Source organism: Mus caroli, unplaced genomic scaffold, assembly GCF_978045245.1.
Source record: "Mus caroli unplaced genomic scaffold, Mus_caroli_1 scaffold_1, whole genome shotgun sequence".
NCBI classification, from domain to species: domain Eukaryota; kingdom Metazoa; phylum Chordata; class Mammalia; order Rodentia; family Muridae; genus Mus; species Mus caroli.
In genome coordinates this window covers 43,955,369-43,972,213 of record NW_028227256.1, presented here as the reverse complement: position 1 = coordinate 43,972,213, position 16,845 = coordinate 43,955,369, and the positions used below count along the sequence as shown (strand labels likewise).

The window sequence follows — 16,845 nt, the reverse complement described above, 5'->3', positions numbered from 1 at the left end:
GTGTTGTTGACAAAAACTAACCAATACACATGACAAACACTTTTACTTGTAAGCCATCTCACGGGTCATTGAGTTAAATTCTGATGAAGAGCATGAAAGGAAATATCTGTTGGCTTGTTAGGAGCAGGGATGTGTTCAAAATGCTTCCCTGAAGAACCAATAGACTGTGTAACAGAAATGTATAACTTAAGAATGAAGATAATAAGGTATATCTCTCTAGAACAACACAATAATAAATAATTATGTAGGTTGTCTAAAACAATATCTGCTTAAATGAAAATTGACTCTCTTGCCCTGCCCCCAACCCCTAGAACCATGGAGTCTGTGCCAGAGAAGAAAAAAGTTTCTTGCTGTGCCAGAAACCCTTAAGAAGACGTGAAGGAACTTCACCGAGTTTAGAAGCTCCACAGAAGAAAATTTCCCTCAAGACACTTCAAAAGGCATGGGGGAAGCTTGTTGAAGGAAATATTTTAAAAAACGAACCGGCAAATTCCCACGCTTATGCTGGCAAGTCTCTTCCCTGACCTGGCTGGCCATGCCCAACCTGTTTTTATCTCGTGGAGACAGACTCAGAACTCCACAATCTCTCCACTCAGCTTGCTAGGTTCCCACTGGCGAGATGTTACCATGGCAGCCCCATGTTTCAAATCCCTCACCGCCTTTGTGGTGCACCTCAGTCAAACCTGCGCTTTGCCACTGTACCTTTCTCTCTTGAACCCAGACAAACCGCCACAAAAAGGAAAACACCACACAAACTTAGTTCAGAAACAACAGTAAGTCAACCGCTGGGCATAAAAACTAAAACCTTATCGTGTAATCCCGTATCTGATTCCCCCGGTGGCTAATACTGATGGATCTGCCATGATACTGGGAAACGAGCAGCTACATGTTGCCCTTATGCTGTCCCCATTCCCAAACCACCTAACTATATCCTGCTTCCTCTCTTCCTCCATACAACCCGGAAGTCCCACCTACTTGCCCAGTGATTGGCTCCTTTATTCATTAGGGGATTGGTTCACAAAAAGCCACCTGAGTATGTGATTCATTCTTATTTCCAGACAACCCTTCTCAGGAGAGCGGAATTAACATAAAGATACAAGCGGAAAAAAAAAAAAAATACAAGCGGCACAGAGCCATCCACAACAGAAGCTTACCTATAAAACACAAAGCACTCCTACAAGGAGTATATAGTACAGGACTGAAATCAAAATGACTAGGGTGCCAAGAAAAACTAGAATCATCTATGTACCTGTCATCAGAATCTGAGATATCAGTGTTGTAAGCCCACAGCCCCACAAAGTATTGCAGCTTCTTCATCTATGTGGGATTTTCAATCAGACCTTTTTGTTAGGCTCAAAATGACTTTAGTTAACATGCTGAGGATTATGGAACCATACATTGCATGGGAGTACACCAATCAGTAGATGAACTAACCAACAGGCTCGGCTATGCCAAAATCAATAAGTAACAAATAGCCTTGATAGATAATGAGCAATCTCTTGGTAAATATGGTGTGCTCTTTATGAGGAATCTAATTCTAATTATTCAGTTGGGAAATGCTTCAAGGAAGCAAATAACTTCCCATGGCCCTTCAAATTATGTTCTCCATGAAGTGGAATGAAGAAAAAGACAGTTCATTGGGTAGAAGGTAGAGATGCTGACGTGGTGCAGAAGACCAAATAAATAGGCTTTTTAAACCAATGAACTAAGGGGTTGTCCGTTGTGTTTTTGTAATCTGGTCAGTTTTAAGCATTAATGGCTTGGTAAATTGGAAAGGAAAGGAAAGGAAAGGAAAGGAAAGGAAAGGAAAGGAAAGGAAAGGAAAGGAAAGGAAAGGAAAGGAAAGGAAAGGAAAGGAAAAAGGAAAGGAAAGGAAACAGACTCTCCTTTTTAGAAATCATTACAAATAGCTCAATGCTATTGCAATAAGGATTAAAGAAGCAGTACCCATCACTTGTCTAAGCCCATGTTGCACAGAGCAGATAAGAGTTTATTGTGTACAACACAAGAACTGTGAAGAAGTCACTCCTGTCTGGAAGATGAATGTATGCTCAAATATGAAAATAGTGATCTTTGGTTACAAAGCATTGAATACTATGGAAAACTCCCATAGATGTCAACATTCCATCCCACAGCCAAAAACAAGCTCCGATAATCCCTAGTTTAACTGTGCAGCACACCATCTGGCCTGGAACACCTACAGGTGAAGCAATCTGCATATTCCTCCACTGAATCAAGCCAATGCCTTTATATACCTCAGTGATCCTTCGTGAAGAGGTACACTACAATAAACCTAAAACCATGAGATCAAGAACTGGTTTCACCTCCTCCTAACTAAAAGTCTGGGCAAGTTATGAAAGCTCAGTGAGCCACAGTCACCTCATCGATGACACTGTTCTCTTACCTGGTCCTCATTATCGTCTGCTCTACACCAGCATCGCCTGCATTGCTCAGGCTGAAGGAGTCTTTCCCCAGCACTATGTCACATCTTTTTAATTGCCTCGTGGACTCTGAACATCAAACGAATAACAAATCTGGAACACTGAGAAGTTAATTAGTGAATATCAACGTGAAACATGAGGCAGAGCAGAAATCTGAGTGCATGCTGCCTACCCATTATTTAAAGTGCCTCTCAGAAGAAAATGGTGAGCAGGGTATATTATAGGAGAAAATTCAGGCATGGCCTGGCAACCAGCTTATCTGGCACACCACACTTCTAAATAAGAAGAATGTCACACATCATGGCCCAGAAGTCAGAGCACTGAATTCTGAAGTAGATGTGTATAGCTGGTCAGTGGCCTGGAGATGTGACTGCAACTCTCCCCATCTTTTTTAATGTGCTTTTTCCACATAGAGACTCTGGTATGAAAGATCACTGTCTAGTTTTAGGTAATGAGCTATTACAGAAATGGTTCCCTGAAACCATCTCTGGAGTGGTTTATCTCAGAGCCCTTTACTGACCCATGGGCAATGCTTTCTTGAAGGCAGTGTAGCTCACAAAGAAGAGGAGGAGGAAGAGGGGGAGAAGAAGGAGGAAAATGAGGAGAACAAGGATGAGAATGAGGAGGAGGAAGATGAGGAAGGAGGGGAGGAGAATTGGCAAGCAGGGGGAATGAGCAGGAAATGCGTTTTGAGTGCCTGGAACTCATTAAACATGTTTTTTATCAAGCACAAAGCTTCTTCTCTTGAGGTCTGAGAGTCAAGCAAGTTATAATCCCAAAACTAGCTTAGAGATGTGCAAGGTCAAATTGCCACTGGCATCAACCCCAGGAGATTTTAATGAACTCTGGGCATTAGCCAGTGAGGCGCTTTCCTCTGATATGATACAGACAAAAAAAAAAAACGCCATATCTGTGATGGAAGTGCCAGCACCACGTGAAGAGAGCCTTTGTCGATCTTCACAGCCACACAGGCCGTGACATTTAAGGTTTCCCTCTTTGTAAGTCCTTCCCTTCAATTTCTACTAAAGTAACATTTAAAGAAAGAAATACTTACTTTCCTTTGATCAGAAGGAAAATTGTATTTTATTTGGACTGAAATAAATTTAAAACTATCTCTGCCAAAATAATACATTTTAAAATAACATAAAAGCTAGCAAATCATGCTTGCTCTCCCCAATCCCCGTGATGCACATATCTCCACAGTACTTAATTGCTTCCACAGGCAGAGCCTAGGATTTGAAAACTCTATGGCAGTTGTGTGAGGCTATTTTACATAAAAGGATAAGACAGAAAGCTGTCTCCTTGCTCTGTCCTGCAGTCTTTCTTCTGTAAATTTACCCTTCTTTATGCTAGCTTTAATTCCCTGCCAGAAGGAGAGGAATCTTGCCCTTTTTTCTTCCTCTCTGCCAAATTCTTATTGATCAGTTGGTGATGAGTTAGGAAGAGCTTGATGAGAACGCCACCGTCTAGGCCTTCAATGTCAAGATCAAGGAAAGCTTATAAAGAGACGCCTTTCATCTGTTCCTAAATCAGGGCCTTAGGTAATCAGTTTGTGTCCAGAGGCAATGAGTCCCCCAGATGAGGGTCTGTGACTCAGAGAACTCTGGCCCATGTTTTGTCAGCTCATTAAGGATATGGCCTGCCACAAAGTGACTTTTGAACACACTAAGTAGGAAGAATCAAATGGTTTCTGTAGTGACAGGGTCAACTGGATCAGAGCTTGAGCCTGGAAATAAATCAGATACTGAAGAAGTAAACAAAGCAGGAGCTGAAGACACATTGGTTACAGACAGAGGCTTTTATCTGTCAGCCAGCAAGCCGCCAATGCTTTTTACACATTGGCGTTTGTAAGGTGGTGTCTTATCACATCCTGTGCTTCTTGCTCCTCTCTCTTGGTCTGTGAGCTCTTGAACAGCTAGAACCTGATCATGCATATTTTTATTCCACAGTTTGCAGCACATTCTCTTTCATATAGCAGGTGTTTGATGTGTGAAGAAATAAAAGAGGAAAGGAACAAAAACTCTATGTCCTGTCTCTCAGAGACATTTATAATGAGGCTTTTTGCTGTAGGGATTTTATAAAGCCACAATAGAAAACACACCCTGACTGTAGAGAATAGCAACACTGCCAGATGGCGTAGGGGGTGACAAGGATAAGAATGACTTCTGTTTAGGGACTACCCTGTCCCAGTTTTCACATATCACCTCATCTAATATTTAAGATGATATCATGTGTAGGCCTTTTCTTTATCAGATAAAGAAACCAGGGCACAAAAAGATGAACTCACTTAAAAACTAGGTAGCTAGGAACTGACCCACCCAGCATTAAAATTCCCTATTCCAAGGCATGGCTTTCTTCATTTTATTAGTCTGTTTACAATGGGCATACCTTTTTATAGCCATTTTAACCACAAACAAGTATTTCTATCAGTCTGGCATGATCAGCACACAAGACTCTTCTTCATGCTCACACTTCTTATTTTATTCTGGAAACTTCTCTTACCTCAAACAATAATTGGAAACAAACACATTCTATTGGCTGAAATTATAAGAGAAACAGTGTGTGTGTGTGTGTGTGTGTGTGTGTGTGTGTGTGTGTGTCTGTGTCTGTGTCTGTGTCTGTCTGTGTGTGTGTACGTACGTACACCAATTTGTTTTGCTTTTTGAGATGGAAAGTCTCTGTAGCACATAATGGTCTGTAGCTCACTGTATAACTCAGGTTAACTTCAAATTCATAACAATCCTCCTGCCCCACTATCCCAAATCCTAAGATTAGAGGCATAAACTACCCTGCACAGCTCAGATTAAATATACTGAGCAATAGTTCTCAAGAAATTGAGCATTAACCAATAATACAAATTGACCCCAAAGTGATGGCAAACAAATATCAGGAGCCCCTGGCATGCTTCAGCTTCCTGCTCTAAGAGAAAATGTCCAGATAACACCTAGGGGATAGCTAGAGCTGAGTACACAGATCTAGTTGCCCAAGGAAATCCACAGCAGCTGGGAGCTGCTGAGCAGAAGTGCAGAGAGGAGAGAGGCTCAGCAGACATGGAACACAGCAGATCTATAGGGCTGTGCTAATTATTCTCTGTGGGTCTTTGAGGAAATACATGTGGCCAGGAGAATCGCTAATGAGTAAATACAATCATGTTCATTGTAAGTAAGCACTGGTAGCTTTATGTGCCAAAACCACTTCAGTGAACACAGTGGATGTTTCAAAAACCCTCTGAAAGAAGTTCCGCCAACACCAAGCCCACACCGTGACAGAATTCAAAGGCAGGTCTCAGTGCTAAGTCTCTGTGTTAGTCAGACTCCATGGATTTTTCTAGAAAAGGAGTAAAATAGCAAAGAGTGTTTTACAAGCCTGAGTGTGATGAGCCCATGTGCCTACCATGGCGAATGCTAGATGCTAGGAAACAGGAGCATTGTGAACTATGAGGTTGGAAGGAACAGGGCCCAATGAACCTGTCTTTCATTTCATCTTTGGTTTTATTATTAAGACACTAAAATCATGTTATTCTTTTTGTTTCTTTTTCTCTTAAGTCAAGATATCCCTTTGCAACACGGGCTGGCCTACAACTGACTATGTGCCAGGACTGGACTGAAATTAGCAACAGTCCTCCTGTCTCAGCCTCCCTGTGTGGGGGATTGCACAGATGAGCCACTACACCCAGAAGATAATAAAACCTCATGTTCACATACAAAGGACTATCTAGTAGCAAAGGGCATTACTAATTCCTAAAACATAAGTAAATAAGGGTTGGATACATGACTCCACAGAAAACAGCACTTGCTGCTGTGTAGAGAACCTGGGTTCTGTTCCCAGAAATCACATGGTGCCACCTAACCATCTGTAACTCCAGTTCCAGGGAATCCAGTACTTCTTGACTCTACTGGCACAAAGCATATGCATGGTACATATACATACATACAAGCAAAAAAAAAAAACCAGACACGTAAAATGAAAATCAAGAAAAGCTGTTTAAAAGAACTGATTATGTAAATTGAGGTTGCATAACTGACTTTTTTTTTTTTTTTTTGAGAATCTGGAGTGTTTAGCATTTTCTTCTGCAGATTTATTTTTTAAAAAGAACCATGGCTGGGATTTGGATGATAATGAGTCATTCCATGAGTTGGGGAGTATAGCTTTCTCTTTGTTACATAATTTATAGACTGCCCACAGCAAGGAAGCCTGTAAGCACTGAGTAAGAGAATGGAGAAACGCATCTAAGCTTTTCTACAGGGACACTCAAGAACTGTAGTGAACCAAAGGTGTCATTATCAATACAGACTGAGATCTACTAGCTGATCTGCTTTAGTTCCTAGACTGGCTGAGAACTGAGTGGTGTCTGGCTCAATTGCAGTGTTAGATTTTTCCCAGGTAGAGACAAAAGACAGGCTAAAATAATATATCAAGCAGTTTTTAAAACTACTGGGGAAAAATAAAACTGTAGGGAAAAATAAAATAATACTTGTTACCACTTTTTTACAACTCAGATCAAATACAGAAACCCATATACAAAAAATAAAAAATTAAGGAGTCTTCTAACCATGTCTTAGTGTTGTTCTCCTCCTTCTCCTCTTCCTCTTCTTCCTCCTCCTCTTCCTCGTATTTTTCTTTTTTAGAAAGACTGACTCTATAACTCTATATATCCCCAGGCTGTTCTCCAGCTCATATATATATGTATGTATATACATACATATATCCAGGCTGTGTCCTGTCTCAGCCTCCCAGGTAAAAGTGTGCTTTCCTGGACAATAGTTTTCTTCAGAGATTAAAAACAAGTTTTCAAAATATGAATCACCTCCTTCCCTATACAGCTAACAATCCTGAGTCATTATTACTGGTTTTATTGACTTTATTTTCAGAGGAAGAAAAAGAAAGAGAGAAGGAGGGAAGGGAGAGGGAAGGAGAGGCAGGAAAGAGTTTTTTGCTCACTCAAAATGCTGTCCATAAATGATCCTCCAGCCTCAGCCTCATGAGACATGTTCCATCATGTCTGGCTCCTCCATCAGACTATGAGCTCTTTGGCAAAACTCATTACTAACCTTTTATTTGAAGCTTCCTTGCTTAGTTCAGTGCCTAGGCATGGTAGGCAGTCTATAAACATTTGCTAAAATGATTTGGCTTGACCCGGAGGGTAATCAGCTGCCACCATCTTCTTTTTAACACTTGATACATTAATTAGCTACCAAGCTAAATTTTTCTAGGCAAGCAGTTTTTTTTTAATATATAGAATAGGAAGAATGCTTCTCTATTTACATAATTGTAATGAGAAACAAGTGGATTATGCATTTGCTTTTACCAGAATATAGTGAACTTTCAGTTTAAGATTCACTATAATTGTTCTTTAATTATTTTTATTATCATTATTAATTTGGAATTTGATTCTGATACCTAAAGCAGTGTGTTTGATGAACAAGTTATAAAAGTGAGTGCTTGTTTACCTTCATAAATTTATACACTGGGAATTCATACACCCCAATATGAAGATATTGGATGGTGGAGCCTTAGGGAGAAGTTCTGTGCTACTGTGGAGCCCTCATGTACAAGAGTTGGGTGGGTCAATACAAGCAGATGGCATTCTAAAGATCTGGGGGAAGACCTCAGCAAACTCCCTGTCTTCTAGTTCCTTGATCATAGCCTTCCCAGCCTCTAAAATTGTGAGAAATCCATGTGCTCTGTGTACAGAAGCCAAAAGACAAAAATGTCAGATACACTAGGGCTAGAGTTACAGGTAGTTACAAACTGCCCCAAATGAATGCTGAAAACTGTATTTTGAGTTCTCTGAAAGAGAAGAAAGCATTGAAGCATCTCTCTAGCCCAAATACCTCTTCTTTCGTGGTATTTAAAGATGTAGACCAATTTTCAAGCAAAAAAGAAAAAATAAAGTTATCTTTTTCCAAATTTGACTTAGTATACCCTACCGTGGTTAACACTGATTGTCACTTGACTGGGTTTAGATCATTTAAGAGAGAAACTCTGATGGTGTCTGTGAGAGAGTTTCCAGCTTGGGTTAATTGAAGTGAGAAGGCTATCCTTAAAAGTGGGCAGGGTCATTCCATGGGCAGGGATGCTGGAGTGATCAAAAAGTAAAGAGCTAGATGAACGCCCACATTCAACTCTCTGCTCTCTGTCTGTTGATACAATATGGCCATCTGCTCCAGGCTCTTACTGATATTCTCTTCCTGCCAAGATGGACTGTAATCTTGAGCTAGGAGCCAAGTAAACCTTCTCCCTTAAGCTGCTTCTGTCAGATGTTTTGGTACAGCACTAAGAACAGAGAACACAATGTATGTGAGCTTTTCTCTATTCTCTGGGGAGCATCAAAACATCTCATTGGCTTCTCTGAATTACCAAAGACGATCCCTTGTGGAGAGGAGGCAGCAGGTTCTCTGGGAACACTGAGGTTAGTCATGTTTAGGTTCTGAAATGCAATGTATGAAGCTTTTGTGAAGTTGAACCCTTGACAATACAGTAAGGGAACCAGGGCTGAAAGGGTTGAGACTCTATGATTGATGTTAAACAATAACGCAACCTTGGTCCAGTTTTTCATGAAAGATTATCAAAGGAACAGTGTCCCTTACTCTGATCAAGACAAGCAAGCATCAGCAAATGTGATGCTAAATGGAAAGGCAGCTTCTAGAAACTGAATAATAAAATGTTTAAAGGATAACTAAGAAAGGTTAAAGCCATTAGAAAGACTAAATTATCAAAATCCTCTTCCTTCCAACTCCTTCACCACTGTTCTGTTTTCCATCTGTATTAATTTCCAAGTTTATGTGTCTCGTAGAAGTGGAGCGGAGTGCTTTAAACTTATAATGAACTTATGGAGTTAGTAACAGAGAGTGAATGTTTAGTCAGGTATTAATGGAAAGGCATGTAAACAATTCTGCTGTAACTCCTTATTAATCTATGACATGAATTATTGCTTTAAACTTACTATGAACTTACAGAATGTAAAAGTTCTTAGAAAACTATGTGATCCTGAGAAATAAATAATAAGAACAATAATCAAGAGGTGATTTAGCCCTTCTCTGCTTAATCCAGTATGTGTGTATCTGTGTATGCCTGAACTTTCGCTCCTTCCTTCCTTCTTTTTGCTTTTTTGCTTCTTTTCTTTCCTTTCCTTTCCTTTCCTTTCCTTTCCTTTCCTTTCCTTTCCTTTCCTTTCCTTTCCTTTCCTTTCCTTTCCTTTCCTTCTCTTTTCTGTTCTTTCTGGTTCATGAAGAGTTAGTGAACTCTGAGTCTCTCAACTGGCCAGTAAAGTGTCCTTAAGCCAGAGAGAAAAGAGACCAAGCAATTAACCTTTTATCTTAATCCACTGCTGCTGTCAGTAGGAGTGAAACTGCCAGAAACTAGCAGCTTTTAGCTACAGAATAAAAAAGAGTTAATCACCAAAAGTCATCATCATTTGGCCTCCTTCACCAATGCCATCCTCACTGCCTAACATTGGTTAACCCTGTCCTGCTTAACTGAACCCTGGCACTTTTTTCCCTACTGGGTCACTTCATACAGCTTTAAGATGAGGAAAGGCACTTATTGCAACTTTATATGTCATGTTCAGTTAATATCCCTATGACAGTTGCCCTTTTATGAAGGAAAAGAAGGAAGGCATGAATGGGGGAGAAGGTGCATTATCTAGGAGGACAGGATGGAGGGGCAACTGCTATCAGATGTGGTATATGAGAGAAAAATAAATAAAATATAAAATAATTCTGAAGACATTTTCCTATGAGTTTGGAATCTTTGCTCTCCCCTATTCCTATTATTCTTAGGTTTGGTCTTTTCGTTGTGTCCTGGATTGCCTGGATGTTTTAGTTTAGGGGGTTTTTATGTTTTGTATTTTCTCTGACTGTTGTTTCAATATCTTCTAAGGTATCTTCTATGCCTTTGATTCTCTCTTCTATCTCTTGTATTCTGTTGTTGATGTTTTCATCTGTAGCTTCTGACCTCTTTCCTAGATTTTCCTGTGGGGAACAAAAGAAGGGGTCCTGGGGGAAGGCCCTGGGGAAGAAGGGGAAGGAAAGAGGGGCCCAATGTCCGGCCAGAGTTCCTGTGCTCTGGGCAGGCAGACGTAGGTGTTGGAAGGCTGCCAGGCACTTTCCACTCAGCCCCGGGTGGGCATCTAAGCTTCTGACCCCACTCGGCGGGGGGTGGGTGGGTGGACAGGGGGCAGCCACCGACCGGGGCCCCAAGGCGACACCCTGTAGCCCCAGGTTATAGGAGAGAGGGATGAGAGAAGTGGTTCCCAACACTGACCAGAGTGCGCAGAAGATATTGATGGAGCAGAGACTATGGTTTAAGAGCTTTATTATACAAATGCATGGAGAAAGAGAGAAGGGGGGGAGGAGAGGAGAGGGGAGGGGAGGGGAGGGGAGGGGAGGGGAGGGGAGGGGAGGGGAGGGGAGGGGAGGGGAGAGGAGAAGACAAAGAGAGGGGAGAGAGGGTAAGAGTGAAGGGTAAGAAAAAAGAGTGTAAGAGTAAGAGAGCAAGGTGGGGGCTGAACACCCCTTTTTATGGACTTCACTGTTGCTAGGTAACTGGGGAGTAGTTTAGCCTGAAGGTCAGAAGCTTGGGCCATTGTCTACGTGACTACTGACCATGTTTCTCTTGTGAGGGCTGTTGGAGGGAGTAACTTAGGCAGGGGCCAGAGTTCCAGGAGCATAAGGGAACGCCTACCGTGTCATGTAGGTGAATTATGACCTCAGACCTCAGCTCGACTGGATACCAGCCTGCAATTCCCCACATTTTCCATTTCCAGTGTTGCATCCATCCATGTTTTCTTTATTGTTTTTAACTTCCATTTATGTCGTGGACCACTTTGTTCTATTCCTTCACCTGTTTTATGGCATTTTTCTGTATTTCTTTAAGGAATTTATTTGCTTCCTCTTTAGGGAATCTACCTGTTTACCTATGTTTTCCTGTATTTCTTTCTGTGAGCTAGTTATATCTTCTTTAAAGAGCTCTATTATCTTCATGAGATAAGATTTTAGGTCAGCATCCTGGTTTTCAGGTGTGTATCCAGGACTTGCTGTGGTAGGAGAACTGGGTTCTGATGGTGGCAGAGTATATTGGCTTCTATTTTCTATGGTCTTATGCTTCCCTCTTGCCATCTGGTGATCTGTGGTGTTATCTGACCTGGGTATCTTTATCTGTCTCCTGTGCCTTGGGTTGCTGCAGGTCTCCTGGGAGACCTGTGGCCCTGGATATAGTAGATCTTTTGGGAGGCCTTCAGACTAGGGGCTTCTTTAGCAGGGCATGCACACCTGATGATTTACTGCCCTGGGTGCAGCAGATCTGCTGGGAGGCCTTCAGAGTCTGGGGTCTTCAGAGAGGCAGACAAGCTGCTAATCTGCCCCTGCAAAAGGCGCATGTCAGAAGTACATCTCCTTTAATCTTTTCGATCCAAATTAACACTCTCCAAAATTAACTTTCCTACAGACATGTTTAACTCCCAGGAGTATAATTCTAGCCATTTCTTGGGTAGATTCAGTGAGACTTATGAGTAAGGGTGGATGTCAGGGCTAACATGATTTCAGCTGAACACTGTTAATTTCTCTTTAGAAAAATTGTTAAAGAATGTGACCCCTCCATGTGATTATTTCTTTCATGTATATAAGTTATATATAAAATAAACTATGCTGTATAAGTTTTCTGTAGTATTTGGAGAGTTTTTATGTGGTCTGAGACATCGTGCTCATACATGATTATTCTGACTGGGCATATGATCTAAGGAAAACCTTCGCTGCAGACTTTCTCTTTAGAAGTCATGGTTTGTGCCAGATGTAGTGACATATGCCTGTGGACCCAGAACTAGGGATACTGACAAGGGGTAATGCAGGTCTGAAGCCAGGCTGACATACATAGTGAGATTCAAAAGAAAAATAAAAAGAAACTAAACACCAAAGCTCTGTCATTCTAAGCTTCTAAGCTGTCTTTTAGACAGAAAATTTTACAATGAGTACTGGGAAGAAAAGTATTATACTTCATTATTATAAGATACAAGAGAATTTGAAAAATATTCTCATCTTCCCTCCACTAGAATTAGAACATTTCAGAATGTTTGGTTTGTGTCTTTCACCCATCTCTATAAATAGCACAAATATATATGGAGGTACAACCATCTATGCAGATGAAGGCACAGACATAAAACAGGTCAGGGTATAGACATGTATGCAGATATATAGATATATGTACATGTTGAGGCACAGACATGAATGCACATGGATGAACAGACATGTATGTATCTGGGACACAGACATGTATGCAGGTAGGGACTTTATATTCCTGTGTGGAAGGAAGCTGTTATGATTGTAATAACTTTGTAATTGGATATATTCCTCCATAATTTAGGTAAGAGAATTTTTTTCTTTTAAACACAGAAAAATGAAAATTAACTTATGTCTACTTCCTCTTTTCTGGAATCTCATCATGTGTCTGAAAGACACTTTGTATAGACAAAAGCTACTCACAGTACATTCTTGCCTGGAGAGGGCCTATGAGGAGATTCGGCCTTAATAAGAAAAATGCATTTAAAATTTCTTCTATATTCTCCTGCACAAATGTGAAGACTACAAGCCTAGAGAGTTCAAATGCACAGGAATAGTGCAAATCAAAGTCAGATACTTTCAGATACAAACCCATGTGAACTATCACATTCATCATGTCAGTGACCACATCTCAACCCACTGCCTCTTTTTTTTCCTCGGGTCTTAGAGCTTTATTGTAGAAATGCAGGGGGAAGAAGAGAAGGTAGAAAGAGAGAGGCCAGCCATGGCCACATGGAGAGGGGGGAAGGGAGAGAGAAAAGGAGGGCTAGAGATGAGAGTAAGAAAGGTGAGAGCCTAAAGAGCAACCCGCTGCCTTAATGCACACAGATAGGACACTTTGGAATCAGGGTCAAGTCTGAGGGAAGCCTTTACTTTTTAACAACTTTACTAAAAGCAAAAGCATTGAAAAATCCTAACTTCACTAATTGTCTCTATCAACAAGCTCACTTTTGTTTTATTATTAGAATACAAACCTCAAGAACATAAAGGTTTCGACTGGAGAGATGGCTCAGTGGTTGAGAGCACTGACTGCTCTTCTAGAGTCCTGAGTTCAAATCCCAGCAAACACATGGTGGCTCACAACCATCTGTAGTGGGATCCGATGCCCTCTTCTGGTGTGTCTGAAGACAGCTACAGTGTACTCATATAAATAAAAGTAAATACATCTTAAAAAAAAAAAAAAGAAGAAGAGCATAAAGGTTTTTGTTGATTTTCTTCACTATCTGTGTTAGATATTTTTGTGTCAGCTTGACACAATTAAAAGTCATTCAAGAGGGAAGGAGCGTCAATTAAGAAAATGCCTCCAGAGAGGCCCTTGGTCTTGCAAAGATCATATGCCCCAGTACAGGGGAATGCCAGGTCCAGAAAGCAGGAGTGGGTGGGTTGGGGAGCAGGGTGGGGGAAGGGTATAGGGGACTTTCGGGATAGCATTTGAAATGTAAATGAAGAGAATATCTAAAGAAAAGAAAAGAAAAGAAAAGAAAAGAAAAGAAAAGAAAAGAAAAGAAAAGAAAATGCCTGCAAAGTTGGACCATAGGCAAGCCCATAGGACATTTTCTTTATTAGTGGTTAATGAAGAAAGGCTTAGACCATTGTGAATGGTGTCATCACTGAGCTGATGGCACTGGGTTCCTTAAGAAAGCAGAGTGAGCAAGCCATTGGTATATAGCACCCCTCCATGTTCCCTGCATCAATTCCTGCCTTCAGATTCCTTACTGGAGTTTGAGTTTCTGCCTTGACTTCCCTCAGTAATAGATTGCCACCTTGAAATAAAAGCTGAAATAAACCCTTTTCTCCCAGAGTTAACTTTATCGGGCGTTTCATCACAGCAATTTAAACCTTAAGTAAGACACTACTTTGCCCCATTCTATTTGTTATAGAATGCTTAAACATAACAAAATTAAATATTTGTTTAATTACTAAATTACTCTCAGTTATGAATGTCTTTCTTTGAGTCTCAAAGGAACCACTGAATTTCCCAGAAAATAATTATAAAAAATAAAGCCTCATTTGGGGTTCATCAGATAAACAGTTTGAAATCTGTGTTGAGGATATTTAGGAATAATATGCAGAGAAATGGAAGCCTTCCTCCTCACCATCACAGGCAATAATAGCTATATCTTGCAACATTCTGCTCAAAACCTGTGTTGGCCTAAACTACTTTAAATTTTTTAATTTAAAAATATTTTAATGAACAATTTTTTTCTTTTTTATAATTTTTATTAGGTATTTATTTCATTTACATTTCCAATGCTATCCCAAAAGTCCCCCACACCCCTCCCCCACCCACTTCCCCACCCACCCACTCCCACTTCTTGGCCCTGGCGTTCCCTTGTACTGAGGCATATAAAGTTTGCATGACCAATGGGCCTCTCTTTCCACTGATGGCCGACTAGGCCATCTTCTGATATTAATGAACAATTTTTAAATTATATAAATATATATCCTTTTGTCCTTAAGAAGCTCTACTTTAGACAATAATACATATTGTTATTTCTACTCATCTACTGTATACACATAGATTTAGTTTGCAAGTAAATTTTTCCCTCATTTAAATGAGATCTTGAAGCAATCTGTAAGAACAGATCCACATATAAATAACACGAATGACTATTAGACTAGAAAGAATAATTAACTAGATGTTAACAAATTTACTAGGGTGTAGTAGGCACACATGATATGCTTGATCAGGAGGATGATCTTTAGTAGCCAGGCCACCTACAAAAACAAACATATCAGGAACCAACAGTCATCTCTCTTTAATATCTCTCAATATTAATGGACTCAACTCATCTGTAAAAAAACACAAGCTAACAGACTGGATACACGAACAAAATCCAGCATTTTGCTGCATACGAGAAACAATAATAAAGGCAGATACTATCTCAGAGTAAAAGGGATGGAAAAAGGTCTTCCAAGCAAATGGTTCCAGGAAACAAACAGGAATTGCCACCCTAATAGCCAACAAATAAGACTTTCAACCAAAAGTTATCAAGCATGATGAAGAAGGGCACTTCATAGTCATCAAAGGGAAAATCCAAGAGAAAAGTTCAATTCTGAACATCTATGCCCCAGTGCAAGAGCACCCACATTCATAAAAGAAACTTTACTAAAGCTCAAAACACACATTGAACCCCACACAATAATAGTGGGACACTTTAACACCCCACTCTCATCAATGGACAGGTCATTGAAACAGAAACTAAACAGAAACACAGTGAAACTAATAGAGGTTATGAACCAAATGGATTTAACAGATATTTACAGAGCATTTCACCCTAAAACAAAACAACACACCTTTTTCTCAGCACTTCATTTTACCTTCTACAAAATCAACATATAATTGGTCATAAAACAATGCTCAACCAAAACAAGAAGATTGAAATAATACCATGCATCCCATCAGATCACCATAGCCTAAGGCTGGTCTTCAAGAACAGCAAAAACTACAGAAAGCTCACATACATGTGGAAACTGAACAACTCTTTACTCAGTGATAACTTGGTCAGGGAAGAAGTAAAGAAAGAAATTAAAGACTTCCTAGTATTTAATGAAAATGTTGACACATCATACCCAAACTTAGGGGACACAAAGAGAGCAGTACTAAAAGGAAAGTTCATAGCACTAAGTGCCCTGGTAAAGAAACGGGAAAGAACTTACACTAACAACTTAGCTGAACATCTGAGAGCTCTATAACAAAAAAAAAGCAAACTCATCCAAGAGGAGTAGAAGTCAGGTAATAGTCAAACTCAGAGCTGAAAGCAACCAAATAGGAACAAAGAAAATAATAAAAAAAAAAAAATCAACAAAACCAGAAGCTGGTTCTTTGAGAGAATCAACAAGATAGATAAAGCCCTAGCCAAACTAGCTAAAGGGCCTAGAGGCAGTATCCAAATTAACAAAATCAGAAACAACAGAAACGGAGGAAATTAAAAAGAAAAAAATCATTGGATCCTATTATAAAAACCTATGCTCAAAAAAACTGGAAAATCTAGATGAAATGGATGGTTTTCTAGAGAGATACCACATACCAAAGTTAAATCAAGAGCAAGTAAACTATCCAAACAGGCCCATATCACACAAGGAAATAGAAGTCATTAAAAACCTACTGACCACAAAAAGCCCAGGGCCAGATAGATTTAGTGCAGAATTCTACCAGACCTTCAAAGAAGACCTGATACCAATTTTCCTCATACAATTCTCTAAAATAGAAAGAGAAAGGACACTACCTAACTCATTCTATGAAGCCACAATTACTCTGATACCTAAATCATACAAGGATCCAACCAAAAGAGAGAACTTCAGATCAATCTCGCTTATGAATATCAATGCAAAAATACTCAATAAAA

General features: G+C 40.1%; 1 pseudogene; it reads left to right on the top strand.

Annotated features, from left to right (window-relative positions):
- Positions 1-315: 315 nt before the first annotated feature.
- On the top strand, positions 316-1,709 carry LOC147006031 (large ribosomal subunit protein uL30 pseudogene; annotated as a pseudogene).
- The last annotated feature ends 15,136 nt before the right edge of the window (positions 1,710-16,845 follow it).